The sequence below is a fragment of the Seriola dumerili genome, unplaced genomic scaffold, assembly GCF_002260705.1.
Source record: "Seriola dumerili isolate Sdu_G_001 unplaced genomic scaffold, Sdu_1.0 BDQW01000105.1, whole genome shotgun sequence".
NCBI lineage: Eukaryota > Metazoa > Chordata > Actinopteri > Carangiformes > Carangidae > Seriola > Seriola dumerili.
The window spans coordinates 870,723-886,949 of record NW_019174360.1 but is presented as its reverse complement, the minus strand read 5'-3'; the positions used below and the strand labels follow the sequence as shown (position 1 = coordinate 886,949).

General features: G+C 42.4%; 1 protein-coding gene across 1 annotated transcript in view; it reads right to left on the bottom strand.

Moving 5' to 3' along the window:
• Positions 1-16,227, bottom strand: part of LOC111222736 (beta-1,3-galactosyltransferase 1-like) — a 95,370-nt gene that overhangs the window by 39,687 nt on the left and 39,456 nt on the right. The window contains exon 2 of the mRNA XM_022746567.1: positions 9,541-9,598. The gene's annotated coding sequence lies outside the window, so the exon portion shown is untranslated. The remainder of the gene's footprint in view (positions 1-9,540; positions 9,599-16,227) is intronic.

Genomic DNA, 16,227 nt, shown 5'->3' with positions numbered 1-16,227 from the left:
GGCGACGATTCTTTATTATACCACATTTTTCATTACTCATGATAACAATTCCTAACGATCAATTATCAATTATAATAAAGGGGCTGATTGTAAGTTTTCTCTGACGAGGTCGTGGTGACTGTCGCTTGACAAAAGTTTCGGCCATTGTTGTCTTTATAATAAAAGAGGTTATAATACGTCCTCTGAGCAGCACTACATCTCCAGGGCAGATTGGAGGCTACAGTGACTCGGTATCGGAAAGTGATAAGACAGGCCGGGGCTAGCCGGTTAGCATGCTAACTTCAGTAGAAGAAAAGATGCGATGGAGACGAAAGCTAACGTCGGTGTTTCTTTCCACCTTTGGAGACAGCTCTTGTTGAGTAAAGGAAAGAAGTTTGATGCTGAACCTGCTACATTTCTATAAGACTGGTAAGTAATGCTAACGCAGGCTAAGTAGCGACAGCAAAACAAACAAAAAATTGCTCCTTTAAAGCGACCTGGACCCAAACAAGAGATGGGATAAGAAAACAGATGGATGGATTAACTTAAGAAAAATGACTTCTTCATTTATATAGATTTAAGTTTTTGCATAAACCAACACTTGTTCGTTATGAGTGGATGAGTGGATCCTAGCTACTGCGGCTAACAGAAGTGAAATGTCTGATGGTGCTGAAACTGAAGCTCCACAAAAAAAGGACTGAGCTGCCTCCCACAGCCCACCTTTAGTTTAAAGGTGTTGTCTCCTGGCAGCCTGCTCTGTTACAAAAACATCTTGTGACTAGGATTGCTGCCAACAGGTTTAAAGTTTAAGACTTCCCGGTGCCCTGAAGAAAGCTAAATTTAATGTTTTTTTTTTAAGACTTTCAAAGACATGCAAATACCCTGTCAAAGGTGGGGTGAAAACCCTGAGGGGCAAGGTGCAATAAAAATCGAAATATGGAGAAAACAACGCACACTTTCGGACAACATTTCCCCTGAAGGCATTCACTGTTGAAGTCAATTGTACAAAAGGTGACAGTAATTAGTTGTGTAAAGACTGAGAAACAAGAGCTTAGGAGTTCATTCCTTCCTTCTTAACCACCTCCACACACCCGGTGAATCGCTGCGTGGAGTGGGCGTTGCTTTTTGGATTGCTGGTTTCAGATAAAAAAAATCTGATGGAGTGGTATTCGGAGAGGGGGATTCACACGCTGTGGATCCATTTAGAAGGAACTTCGGTTGAAGCGAACGAACGCCTTTAGGCCCAGGGGTTGAGGAGGAAAACAAACCGAACCAAATAAAAACCTCTATTCTGTTTTATCCTATTGGTTTCATGTCTGTCGGAATGTGAACTGACAAAGCAGAGGTGGTTAAAGCTGCAGACAGCTCATGCTGGTGACTGACTGCTTATGGACGCCTCACAAGGATGTGTCAGCCAAAAACTTTAAATTAGCAGCAGAGTGAAATACAACTCGGAGAGGGGGGATTCACTCCACCGATTTCAAAACAAAAGAAGCTTGCGACCTTCACTTTAAATGAAACCTTCATTTGTCAAGAGGTGCTCTGACTGGTAGAAACCGGCGGGGCTCTCTGCTCAAGTGGATATGTTTTACCACTAGACAGAAAACAGTGCTCAAGCACTGCACTGGTCTGTACTGCACTGAGCTTTACCAGGTTCAAAGGCCGGTGTAAACAAGATTCGCCGAACCTCTCACAGATATTAACCTTGCAAACAGGAAGCAAACAGGAAGTGACCATGGTTTAACCTCTGGGGTAATCATACGGCGTGTCCAGCCCACTTTACAGTCCAGGTTAAACAGTGCAGCTGAGCTGTGGGAGGTACTGCCTCTGCACAGCCTGGCTTAAGATCAGACTCATTGATTGATCTTATTGATATTTGTAAGGACTGCTTTCGATTTGTTTAACCTGCTCAGGGTGAGAAGACGAGTTTAACAGAGGACAAAGCCACACAGAAAGAAGAGGTACTGGACGTTCTGTCAGTTCTGCCAGACAAGCAAATACAATATTCCTCATCAGAGAACATTTCATTAATCCTATTTTCATAATCCAGAAAGAATTATTGGAATTAGAGACTAAAAAAATACTAATACTGTTTTTTTGCTCTGTACTCTCTCTGTAGTCTCCAGCTTTCTCTGATGTTCTCAACTTGTTCAAAAACCTAAAAATACGAGCCTCCACCTCCACAGATCACAGTGAGCCGCACACACACCAGGAAGTTAGGCTCAGTAAAGCCAACACACTCACTAAGTGAGTTCGTATAACTGTGGTTGTGGTGTGACTTTGGTTAAAAATGTGTAATTACTGAAAAGAAGTTTATCATTGATGTACATTTATTATAAATGACAATGTCCCCTTCCTCTCTTTGGCACCAGCTGACAATGGTGGTACAGTAATGCAAATTGTTTGTCATCTGTGTAGGCGGAAACTAAAAATACCTCCCTCTCCATTACTTCATGACTCCCATGGAAACCATGAAAGAGAGGCAGCTAACAGGAGCTACATCCTCTCCTTTCTGTAATACAACAAACATTGTAGTAAGTGTGTGGGAGCTGCTGATGAAAGTAGATAAAACAAACTGAATCAGGGCTAACGTTAGCAAGGTGAGGTGCGTAGCTTTCATTTTCTAAGTGGGAGCTTGTTAGCCTAGCTTGCTAGCTAAGATTTTTCCATTGGAATACCAACTAGACAGCATGATGAGCCCCTCTAAATGTTGAACTCTGTTATTCATGGTTGCTACGGTAGCTAACGCTGTGTGGGCCTGTTGAAAAAGGCGGCAACTGTTGTTTACATGGGTCCTGACCTGTTATTTCCATAATGACATTAGGTGATGGGTGATACATACATGCAGACATACAATGAGGTTGCACTGGCAGCTCAGCTGATGCCATCAGAGCTGAAACCGCCAGCACATCAACGAGTGAAATGATGGATTAATCTGCATTTACTGCTTGACCCCGGCGTGACCCTCAGCCCCGGTCGATACAAGATATGATTTGAAATCTTCTACATCAGCAGCTGCAGGTGAGGTCCTCAGGGGGGAGCTGCTGTGATTCATGTGTCAAGCCAAGACAAATAACCCAGTCTTGAATTAATCACCCTTTCATCCGACAGAGCACTTGTTTGAACCCAGACACACTTTATAAATCAACTCGTGCATGGCCAAAGAAAAGCTGTGAGATGCATCCACAGAGGCTTCTCCTTTCAAAGCGGTGAGACGTTATTGTTTGAATCGGCAGCCTCTCGCTGCTCGCCAATTGAAACCCCACCACAGTTTCATTTAATCTGACAAGTATAATCTTCTGAGATTGCCCTTTCCCGCTGTGATGTTTGGAAAGCTTATAAAAGACTCACTTCATTGATCTGAAGACACTTTAAGAGGCCTTATTGTTGTTCCCATGCCATAATCACAAATAGACCATTTGAAATGGAATAATGCCAAACAATGCCAGTCAGTGAGCGAGTCAACCATGTAATAAAGGCCTAATAGTTTTATCATTGCTCCGAAATTGCAGTCTATCTGTGTTTGTGTGTTGCTGTCTTCCTGCCTGTAAATCTGCCAGCAGTTCAAATACAGCTCGTTCAGTGTAACCACAGAAGCTGCCATTGTTGAGGTAGTTTAGATTGAAATAAGTGACATTTAATAGGAAAAATACAAGTCAATCAATCTTCTATCTCTGGGGATAAATTACTATTTTCACTGATAATCAAAGCCACTGAAAGAGATGTGAAACGTGCTTGTTTTGACAAAAATACAATATACTAGAAGAACCACCTTGCCTAGAATCTGATTTTAAGGAGTTGTTAAAACCACAGATATGGCAAATCTATTTTCATAATTTCTAACGAGCCATCTAGCGAGCATTCCTATGGAAAGATTTCTCAATGAGGAAGTGAACAGCTTTTGTGGAGGAAAAACCACGTTCAACAAAACATTAATCACAGATGATTTTTAAAACGTTCAAAACGTGTCTGAAGAGGAGCTTTAATTTCTGTCATTTTGGGCTGATACATGGAACAGCCAAGCTTCCATCAGATCATCGTATGCTGCAGAGACGCTATGGAAAGCTTTAGGCTGCGGGACGTTTGAAGTCAAAGATGTGTTCAATGAGAGAGAGAGAGACCCCCAGACAGACGCTTGTGGAACGTTACTGCAGCCAGTGATGATGTTCACATCAAACAGCTACGTGTCTGGGACAGATGGTGAATACTGATTTTTTTTTTGGTGTGGTTATAAGTTGATGTCTTTGCAGCTGCCGGTTTCTGCAGGTTGCTAAACGCCCTACCTGTCTCTTCCCTGTCTCTGCCTGGCTGGAGCGTTTTACTGCCCTATCCCTGCTGCTGTCCCGCTGCTGGGGGGGCCAACCAACCCTGTGATGTCACAGGTTAAAGTGCTGCAAGATGGTGGCGCCATTAATGCGAAAAATAAATTGCAGCTTCTTCTATTTTTTTTTCTATCACGTCCGTTGATGATGAGAGTGGAAATCCATTTTGTGAATCATGTGCACTTGATTGTAGAGAGTTCATACACACACACACACACACACACACACACACTCTCCCATTCATCAGCCATTCACCTCCCACTGCACCAAAATGGATTTCCCCCGGAGGCCAGCATTCAGGGTTTACGTCCCTAATGACCCACAATAATTCAACCGTGATTGATTGACGAAAGAAATCCACTAATGAGTTACAACAACTGTGTGAAGACAGAGAGACGTTCATCTCCGAGGCTTCCTCATGACTGTATTAAGCATTGTGCTCCCTGATATCTCACCGCCCTGTCAAATAACTCACTGCCGTTTGCCGGGCTCAGGCCGATATCTCACCGTGGTTGGCCGTGGTTCACGCTGAACACAGCGCCGGGGAAACCACGCGTGACAAACTGCGACCCTCGCGTTTGCACTTCATTTGGGGCGACAGCCGCTCGGCGCTAGGGCAGACGGGGGAAAGACGTACGAGCCGGCGGTGTTAATGTATTCATGGGGAAAAAAGATGGAAGAAATCGCTCCTGAAACATGACGAAGCGCCTGCTGAGGTGTCTTTGATAAATTATGATGAAGCTATGCAAATAGCGCCTGCAGCTGGGTCTCTAGCGTGTACTGTTCAATTAGCCCGTCACCGCGGTGGTAGACTAACACTCGAGCTGGGTGAGAAATGGATCCATCTATTACTGAAATTCATACTAATCTGTTATGCAGCATTATGATGAAATCAAAGCCAGTATTTTGAGTTTAGTGCAGATATAAACAAAAATAAATTCTGATGCTAAGATTAGTCTATAATCTAAAATCTTCCTGCATGGGACCCTTCTTGACACAATAATTATCCCATTAAGAAACATCCTAAAACTCAGCACTGTTTGAAAACAACCTCCTGAAACCTGAGGCTTTTCTGACAAACTTTATGTTCACTAAAACCTTTATTACTCCTCAGCCTCTGAAGCCGATAGAAACATGAAATAAAAACCATTTCGCAGCTAAATCAAGTGCCTTTGAAACTGGATAGAGCTGGAAAAACATTCTCAGTTCAGTTTAACTCCTTTTTTGAGGCTAAAACAAACTAAAGTACATTTCCCATAATGGATTTCACATTCCTGACCCGAAATTCAGCGAATCACAATGAGTTAAGAGTTAATAAGCTGAGCAGCAAGACAAAGACACTCATTTCTTCACCCTGTGAGAAGAAGCCTCATAAAGGAAGTTAAATCATGTTAGTACATTACACCCTTCTATCTGGATCTGCGTCACAGACCTACTTCACTAACACTACTAAAGCGTGTTGGATATAATTCATCACAGTGTCTCTGTGTAGTTTCTATTTCACTAACCAGATAAGAAAAAGAAAGAAATCAAATCCTATGACTTATAAAATTATCTCATGGGTTGATTGAATATTTTAAGTGAATTCTCTAAATGAAAGTGTTGGATAAAGTGCTGCAAAATGGACTCCCTTTTAACTGTTTTGTGTACACACACACACACACACACATATATATATATATAAATAAATATATATATCTTCATACAGAATTTGCTGTAACCTCTGGAGCCCTGATCTGGGAAGGAGTTCAAAGAAGCCTCTGAGATAGAGACAGTTCCGCCCCAAGGCCCATCAACACATCCCGTCCTTTCCACTGAATATTTCACCATGAAGTGCGCGCTCAGATTTTACACTCATGTTACTCAATGCAACTTGTGTGGCGATGGAAATTAAAGCCATACCAGTAGTATGTGATTAGATGCAGCTTTCGAAAAACAAACCGCTGCCCAATTTACCATCATCCACATCCCCACTGAAAATCGGTTGTATTTCAATTAGGCTACCACCACTGAGAATAATTTCATCTTGAAGCTTTCCTCATTGATGGGTTTAGAAACTGGAATTTCAGCGTGATTAGAGCTTTGGATATCATAATACAGCTGGAAACACAATGTGTCTGGCTGCAGAGCTGCTGCAATTAAAAATGACATCATGTTAAAATACTCTTCAAGGCTAGAAAATGCAAATTATATGCAGATTAGTAATATGATTCATGTATTAATTTGGCATGCTGAGTGGTGATTAGGTGAGTGGGAGTAAGCAGCAGCCACTAATGCTCAGCAGTGGCTAAAAACAGTACGGCGAGGGGAGGCGAAAAGCCAGCAATTTCCTTCATTTACTCAGTGTGAAAGGTGACCTTTCCACAGTGTCCTCGCCTGTGGCGCTAAGGAAGTGCGCATATGCAGGGGATGTGAACTTTAGCTTGCATGGAGCATGGGACATATGTATGCTAACTGTTTGTGTCTCTGCGGGCTGCAGCAGACACCGGCAGGGCAGCGAGAGACACACACACAGAGGGAGGACAGAGAAGCGGGAAGCTGTTCTTGATGTCTCATTTAAAGATGCATGATGCAGACCTTTCAAATGACCAAGAGCAAACCGCAAGCTGCTGAATTTCCTCTCGCTTTTCGAGGAGAACTCGCGGTCACTGTGGCACAAGACAGAATAAAAATAAAATCACACACTGCAGCTTTAATACTGAAGTTCTACCAGTTTTACACACGAGTATTACTGCGCCTGTGAGAACTGCTGTATTGACCTAAGTGTAGTGATGTCATCAGCCTGCGTCACAAACTGGGGACAAGGAGTTCGAAAGATGCAGGCATTTACCAGGCGGATGCTATTGAGTTGCATTATGGGAAATGCAGGATCTCTGGAGCTTGACCCCTACTGGCGCCTTAAGGCAGAGTATTTTGGTCTTGTTAGCCTCTTTAATATTCCACTGCTGTGCTGCAGTCCCATGTGATTTCCTTCATATTATAAATTATAAACATGTCTGTAAACAGACACAGTATATATAAAAATATAGTGTACTGTGAACCACTGATCATGTTCAGATTAAACTGACATAAACCTGATGAATCGTTAATAAGAAGGAAAAAAAACCACTGACCCAGAGACAGATCTATTTAAATCCATTCCAACATTTAGTCGACCCAAAGTCGACCCCACTCGTGTATTAGAAATATTAATACACAGACCCATGACTCTACCTGATCCCATTAGACTGGAATATATACATCTCTGGTCTCGGCTGCTAGAAGCCAAATGGACTCCTGCTTTCTCCTCCTCTCTAATAATTAGGTCATGAGCCTGTGTTTTTTTTTTTTTTTTGTGTCATTCATATGCGACGTTAACACCCTGTGACCACGAGAGAAAGAGGGAACTACAGGAGGGGTTTGGTCTCACTCACAGCACGGGAGTTACACAACCTCAAATCTGCTTCAGCCTCTGAACCAACGAAACCACACAGTCTCTCCCTCTGTTCCTCAGTCACAGCACTTGAACATTGTGATGTCACAGTGAAGCTGACCTTTGACCTTTTGCGGTACATAAAATACCATCACGTCGTTTTATCCTTACAGACATCCGACAATTAAACTGTGTCATAATTAGCATTTGAATTTTTGTGTTATGGCCAAGAGACGTTTCAGTTTGACCTTTGACCTTGAAATTCCATGTTCATATACGTCATATGCACCTATACTGTGATGTCATTCTTCCAAGTTTGTTACTGCTACTGTCTTTCTCATTATAATATCACAATTATTGATTGTTTCTTTGTGTCATTGTTTGTTTTTTCTTACTGTGTACAGTTTGTCTTGTTGTGTGTTTTTTAATGTCTACGAATAAAGTTTATTGAATTGAACTGAACTGAATATACCTAGAAAACAACAACAACATCTTCAGCGAAGGCAACACGGGAAACAAAAACAAAGCCCCGTGCAGAAAAATAAATGTCACCAACCAAAGGTCACACCACCAACTCTAAACTCGTGTCTGCCTCCATGTTTCCTCCGGACCTCGTCCCATCATCCCTGGCTCGACTGTGCCGACAGAACGAGCCTGACACTCTGATAACTACCACAACAGCAGACCGCACCATCAGTCTCCCTCTGCACCATTTGCTAAAAATACTAATGAAGTTTACCGAGCAATTTGTCGTAACCATTTGAACGTAATTCAGTCTAATCAGTGTGTTAGATACAGTTTAATGGTTAAGACCTGCAGCTGATGGTGAAATGAAAATGTTAGAAATCTTAGCTTAGTTTAAAACATCCATTAATTTAGCATCTTGCCCACTGAGCAGCTGCACTTCCCACTACAGAGGGAAACACAGCGTGCAGTATTTACACTTGGTGCAGTAGGATCCTGTTCCAGTGTCTTTCTCCTTACAAACAACAGGTCATGTCAAGGTTGATCATTTACTTCCCCACTGCCGACTCTGACTGCTGCGAGTCTGTACGAAGCCATCAAAGACGGAAAACACCGTCTCTGTGTGGAAATGATTTACATCCCCAGCGGTACACGCCGCTAATCTTCTCCTTCTTCCTTCTCTTTTCAGAGAGCAAACAAAACTGTGCATCACGGAAAACATCTGGTGCATCTGGAGTGGCACAGGAGAAGCCGGCTGACTGTCTATACAGTCAATCAATCATCCAATCAGGTTTGAGACGAATCTCAGAGATAGTTAAAGCGAACGATCACAATCTGTGGAGTGATGCAGCAAAGGCTCTGGATTCTTCTGTAAATGAGAGATTTCGCTTTTTGATTTTTCATAAACTTGCAAAAAATATCATAAAAAAACTTTGTTATTACACAGGTAAAAACACAGAATACTGCAGGTGCATGTTGCTCGACCCCGTGAGGAGACAGACCTGAGAGAGGAAGTGACACGAGGAACTGGGATGCACGTTATGCCATATTTTCTCTTCAATAATTCATTTGGTAATTCCCTTTGATGACAAAGGGAACGCGGGAGAATTAAATGCATGCAAGGCTGATAAAACCTCCGCTTCATTAAACAGCAAGATTGAAGCGGTGAACCTCAGAGGCAACAATAACTTTTACTCAGGGTTTCAGTTTCAGTTCTCGGCCTCCTCTGAGTGCAGAGAAATACAGGACCACTGTGTCTACCTATTATGAAAGGCCTTTTAAAACCAGAAATAGGCTGCATCCCTGACTGAGCAGCGATTTGACAAATAGACAGGAAGCCGAGGTCAGTGTAGCATACCGTACCTGACACAGCTGGCTCTCGTCCAACGCAATATGGGCTCCGTCTCTTCATACCATCTCTCTGGGAAAAAAAAAAAGAAAGACACAGAGCCATGTCAGAAAAAGTGATATGAGACTTGAAGAAAGAAAGGATATTGGAAACGGGAAAGGAAGAGATGAGATGAGGGGAAGATGCAGGAGGTGTGTGTGTGTGTGTATGTGGCTTTAAGACGCTTTACTTATTTCACTGAGGCTCGTTGTGAAAAAGCATCTCGTTAACATGAATAAATGAATTCTACTTTACTTCAGTTGAGCCCATTCTATCAGAAAATAAAAATAAAGCAATGAGTCTGTATTGTACGTCTTCAAAGAGCACACACACACACACATGCACACACACTCTCCTTAATACAAACTGCATGACGGCTCAACTCGACCCAAATGTATCTTGACACGGACCATGAGGGAAGTTTTAGGCGTAATCAGCCGGCGACTCATCAGTATGCCGCAGCCACCGCAGCTATCTCCGAACCACGGCAACAAACAGGCGGAGAAGGTGGAGGGATCTATTGATGTATGCTCTTTCATGAGAACTTATCATTCAAGACCCACTTACGCCCAGAAAAGGTCAAATGAAATTCTCTCGTATCAAATTGAGTTTTTTCTCTTGATTAATAAGCTTCCATGGCAGACACACACACACACACACACACACACACACACACACACACACACACACACACACACACAGTGAATTTCCAAACAGGCTCAGGTTTTCATTTTTACCTTGAGGACGGCAACAAACTCAGATAATACACGTCTAATTAAAATATTCCAAAAAGAAAATATTTCAATCAAAGGACTCGGCACAATCAACATGATTATTACGCCTCAGTGTATGTTTAAACTCAAAGTCACACTCTAATGGCTGCACGACTTTAATTCTAGCAGCTATGAAATTAGCAGAAAGTAGATCATGTGGCACGGACGTTCTGATTCCCACTATACGGTGCAAACAGTTTATACTCTGCAGACACTGACATCGAATGGCGAGCAGTAAAACCAGTGCGACATACAGCAGGATGTTAGGCTGTAAAGAAAATGTGACTTAACGCACATGTCCATCCACTACTGTAACGTGAACATTATATGTTGTTTTGTCCGACCAACGACCAACAACAGAAGGTATTTCATGTGCAATGACACAAAATAGAGAACAGCTGCGAGTGGAAAAGCTGGGCACAAGATTAACCAATCATTTCAGCTCTCCTGGAGTTGTTGTGATCATTGGAACAAACAGGACGACGTTCCCATTCTGAGAGACACGAGCCTGAAAACACAGAGAAACACAAGCACAGACTGTGATGGAGCGTCTATCACACTGCCATCGAGGTTAAGAGAGAGAGAGAGAGAGAGCGAGCGAGAGCCGTGTCAAAGTCAGGATGGAGCCCTGTCACCGCTAACAGGCAGAGAGCAGTGCGAGCTGGGTAATTGGGAAGAACTTCCTGCCCTCGGCCTTGAGTGGCATGTCTTGGCCATGGCATGAAGTCAGTTACCTGATCGGAGCCGAGATATACTGAGCTGTCAGCTCGGCTCTGGAGTAATTACAGGCCTCCATTACCAAGCCGCTCACACACACACACACACACACACACACACACCACGATGGCTCTTGGAGAAGGACGACGGTGTGCATACACTGATGAAAAAACAAAAAACAAAAACACACACACACACACACACACACACAAACACAGGTGTGTTGTGTGCGCGCTTTGTGAGCCCAGGCGCCGGCGCTCCAAGGAAGCAGCTGATGAGCAATCACTTTGCAAATTGCCTTTCTATACAGATACAGAAATAGTTATTAGTGCATTAAAAACACACTGAGGTGGCCTTGGCACTACAGAAGCTCGTTTTCTCATACGTTACCTCACTGTGGAAACATGCCTCTGTTCCTCATTAACATAATATTTTCTGACTCTGAAGAATAAAAAACGTGCCATTTGGAAAGCATTACCCCCCCCCCCCCCGCCGTCACTGCGCTAATCAGCATAATATGAATTATTGCTATCATTACAGTGGGTGGCCGAGAAATAACAATAGGTCTTCATTATTCAACAACGAGGAATAATAAAAGGGAACTCAAATGCACCTTTAGTTTGTGATGCCAACAATCATTAGACTTGGTATCTCTCTCTCCTCTGGGAACAGAACGAGAGCTGTGTTTCTCTCTCTCTCTCTCTCAGAAATCATTCCCAAAGCCTGTGATGAGTGATGAGCTTGTTTTTCCCTCTTTGTGTTGTTTTGCCTGCGAGAGCTCAGTGCGGAAAATTTCATAAGAGCCCATAAAAATATGCTTTGTATTTCAAGTTATAATTTCTGGTGTGTGATCGTTATTGTTTCTGTGTTCCATTAAAATGATTACTGGAGAGGGTAATTCTGCTTTTCAATTCATGTCTTGCTCTCAGTTTTGAACTTAATTTAGAGGAGGTCATTAAAACCTGTTTTATGTGGATAACTTATCATAATGGAAATAAAGCAAACTGATTGGTTTGTGTATTGCGTTGCGTATTGGTGAAGTTCCTGGGAGTTTATCCACCAATGATGAACAAACAGAAGAAATTATGCTCTAAAGATAATGATTTCCTTCTTATAAAACATACTGCTGCGCTGGTTCGCAACCTTTTCCAACTCATGGCCCACTTATAAATCTCAAACATGCTGGAGGCCGAATAAATCGTTCTCAGAGCACTTTTCATTTTAATGATAATGATCGAACATTACGGACTGAACTGAAAGCAGTGGAAGCTCAACTTGTTGTTGTTCCTTAAAATTCTTCCTGTTGCTAACCAGCCATCCATTTTCATACTCCAGTTTTTGCCATGGATGTGGTCCAGAGCCATTTCAATAAAAAGATATTTTAAACAATGCAATGTCTTCCCAGAGGGACCAGTATAAAAGTATAAAAATTTTCAACACGTCTCACAAACTTCTGGCAGTTAGTTTAGCAAGTTAGCATGCTAACACTTGCACGTTAGGAACTGACGCAAAGTGCGTTTGTTGGTTTTACAGGTACTGAAGAGATTCTGGATTGAAACAGTTTGGTAGCGGCTGCAGTTTTTAAACCGCGGCATCCTCACGAGAAAGAAACAACGAAGGAACAATGAACAGAATTTAATTTCTAAAGCTCATGGCGAATCCATCCATGTAATATCTTTGTACCTTTAATATCCTTAGAGGTTCCTGCTTTCAATTACATTCATAGACATAGTTGAATCCTGGAAGCCTGTTTCGAATGATCTCTCATTTCAAAAGGGATGAAAAAAAAATATGTAATATACATTTTCTGTTCAACTTCAAACATGAATTACAGCAGGGTATCATAATTCTAGGTTGGCAAGGTCAAACTCATTACAGCAGACTTTCCTTGAGAGATAAAGGCTTTAGCTGAATCTACAAATCCGCGAGTACTGCAGGGTTGCTCTGACCTTTGAGAACGAGATGCCAATCAAATTTCAGGCCGCCTTAATGGAGACACGGTGATTACGGCGGACAAGAGCCAGAGCTATAAAGTGCCGCCCTTCAAAAAGAAAATGAAGTTAAAAAACGAGTGAATGCGGCTGAGAGGAGATGACATGCACATAATGGAGAGAACACAGCGATGATTTCACCGGGGTTTTCACGGATGGATCGGTTTCTCTCTATCAACGATCCAGTGGCCAAAAGACCACTGTCGTTTGTCCGAGCGTCTTATCGACACTCACAACAATCCTGATGACTGATCGACGCGGCGAACCCGAGATCATCACAACTGAAAAGCGCGTCTTTGTGTCGTCTGAAAGGTTTGAAACAGAAACCGTCAGGACGACAACGAGATAATTAACTTTCAGCCTGAAGGCGTCTCTAAGACTTCCTGTCAGCTGCCGTTAGCGCTGTCGACAGTCTCAAGACGACAGACAGCAGATTTAGAAATTATTTATTTTTTATTTTTTGTGTGTGGGGGGGGGAGGGTTATTACAATCATTTCGTAGGTGCCTTCACGCTCCACAGTCACCCCGAGCTCACACCGCTGCTCGGTGCATTCACCATGCCACGGGACATGAAATTCAAGGTCACATTTCACTCCCCTGCTCACTGGATTCAGTCTGAATTCAAATTCTACCACATATCTCCAAATTCACATGGGTCTCTGTCAAGCCACAGCTGTGCTCTGTTCCTCTGAGTTACTGCAGTCTGGAGGACATCTGTATGACGTTACACGCCTCGCCAAGAAAGACAACTCCCTGACACCTCCATAACTTAAGCTGCTTTCACATGTCTGGTTCGGCTGAAACAAACTCTAGCGCGTTTGCCTGTTTTATGTTGTTTGTTTTTTAAATGCTGTTCAGGTGGAGCTTTACAAGGTTTAACTGGCGTGTGCACTTGTTACTCGTTACCGTTGAATTAACGCACTGTTGTCCTTTTTTTACTGGTTTTATTGGTGGTACAGCTTTTATTGTTTTTCAAAATTGGTGTCATTGCTAGAATGTATGAACTTTGTATAATATAGAAATGATAGTCAGGATGTTTGGAGACGAATGTTCTGTACTGCAGCGGCAGGGATGCTGAGCTCGAGAAAAGCTTCCCCCGAGGAAGCTGTAAAGTACAGTTTGTCTCGACTCTGCTGCAGACTACATCACCACTTGGAAAGGAAAGTCTTGGTCCCCCTCCAGGTCGCCTGTGGTGCAAGATTCATCTGCTGGTTGTGAGCAGTTAAGGATGTGACCTTATAATGAATCTGTACAAACACTGTACGGAAATGATGTGGTTGGTAAGGTCCCGGGGTTTTCGCCTCATCAATCAATCAGTGAGAATCGTTTAAAACTTGTGGTGTGTTATCTTACTCCATGTCCTGCGGCAGTCCATAAAAGTGTTTGGCACAACGATCCTACAGTAACATGCAATTTGCAGTGTAATAATTAGGCTTGAATATATGTATATAAGCCTAATTATTACATTATATACAGTGTATGAGGGTTGTACCGCTGATAGCTTATACCTTTGAAAATGTCAAGGTCATATTTGGCTTGTTTTCTCATTAATGTATCAACTTATTATTCTCATTATTTGTAGTAGTAAATTAATATTACATTTAATTTGCCTTGCCCTAGTTTCATATTGGCAATTGGCAATTTCACAGGGTGATGACAGGACCCTAATGTATACATATATATATATATATATATGCCAGTAAACAGCAGTTCAAGGTTTAATTTGTCACATGCCAAGGTGCAACGTGCAGTAAGCAACAAAACAAAAAACAGATATTATGAAAAATATCGCATATGGTGGGAAAATAGTCAATATTCTCATAAAAAGCATTATTTCCCCTCGTTTCCATGCAGCCTGGTGATGCAGGATGACAGCTGGCAAATGTGTCTAATAAACAAGTAACTCAGCCTGTTAAGACTTCATGTTCACAGCTCATTGTTTCTTTGTAAACACCAAACAAACCAGAACTAAAAGGCCACAGTGAATCTGTCTTCTCCTTGTTGTGGACCAAAGAAACCACAGTGACCTCAAACCGCTCCCAGGATCACGTTAGTGCAACATCCTCATGTGAAAGGACTTCCTGTAACTGTACTAGAGCATTAAGAGCACTGTATTATGAACGGTGCATTGACAAATGCTTGTGAATTTTTATTTTAATGGAAACGACCCAGACCTAAATGGAAGTGACCTAGATCGTAATTACTCTAATTGCACCTGGAGCAGACAACACACAGTGTACTTGTCTCCATGCGAGGCCTGTCTAGGTGTTTCTACACATCACTATAGACTTAATTGGTTGACCTTTTACGATGCATGTGGCGTGATTAAAGCCCTAATTAAGAGTCCCATTGGAATCTGAGATCCTGTCAATTAATTTCTCAAACACAAAGATCGAGGTCTCAGCCTTCATCATCAAAGGTAAATGTCAGCTCATAAAGACTGGGGGGGCTAAATCTCAAAGACTATATCATCTGAGATTGTATTCAAATCCTAAAATACAGGGTTTTAAAGGTAGGAGGGGCCTGAACTTTGTGACATCACAAAGTTCCAGAAGTCCTGACGGCTGGTTTTAAGGCTCAGTTTCTGAATACAGGCTGTGTGCATTTCTCTGTGGACTGAGGCTTTGATACTTTCACAGTATTAATATAGAAGCTAGAGCTGATCTATAATCACACTACACATGGACAGAGACCTTTACACTGGATGAGAGCTTTAAAAACTTTTGACTGACAGTGTACATCCTCTCTCTGTCAGTCTCTAACAGCCCTGTGCTGTAACCGGGGGCAGGGAGGTAGAAAATGTAAGGCTGTGGAAACATACATCCTCTTCTTCTCTTCATAGTCCTGCCTGAATAACATTATGGAACACAGTTTACACAAGAGACAGAAGAGACAGACCCAGAAGAAGACTTGCTCTACAGTATTCATACAAGACCCACTTTACACATCTTATATCCAGTGGACGGTAAAGACAGCCCTGTTTAGTCATTGGCCTGTTTCTCAAGTTGTTGATGCATAGTAAATCTAGGAAATTATAAAGCCAAAGTAAGTACTCCTCCTCTTCCTCTCCTTCCTCCTGATGCCTTCAGTGCTGAGAGGGTGGCTGCACTCAGGAGGGAGAAATAGGTCACATCTCCTCGGATCGCCTCTGTAACCTCTCCGTTCGTAATGATCACGGGTG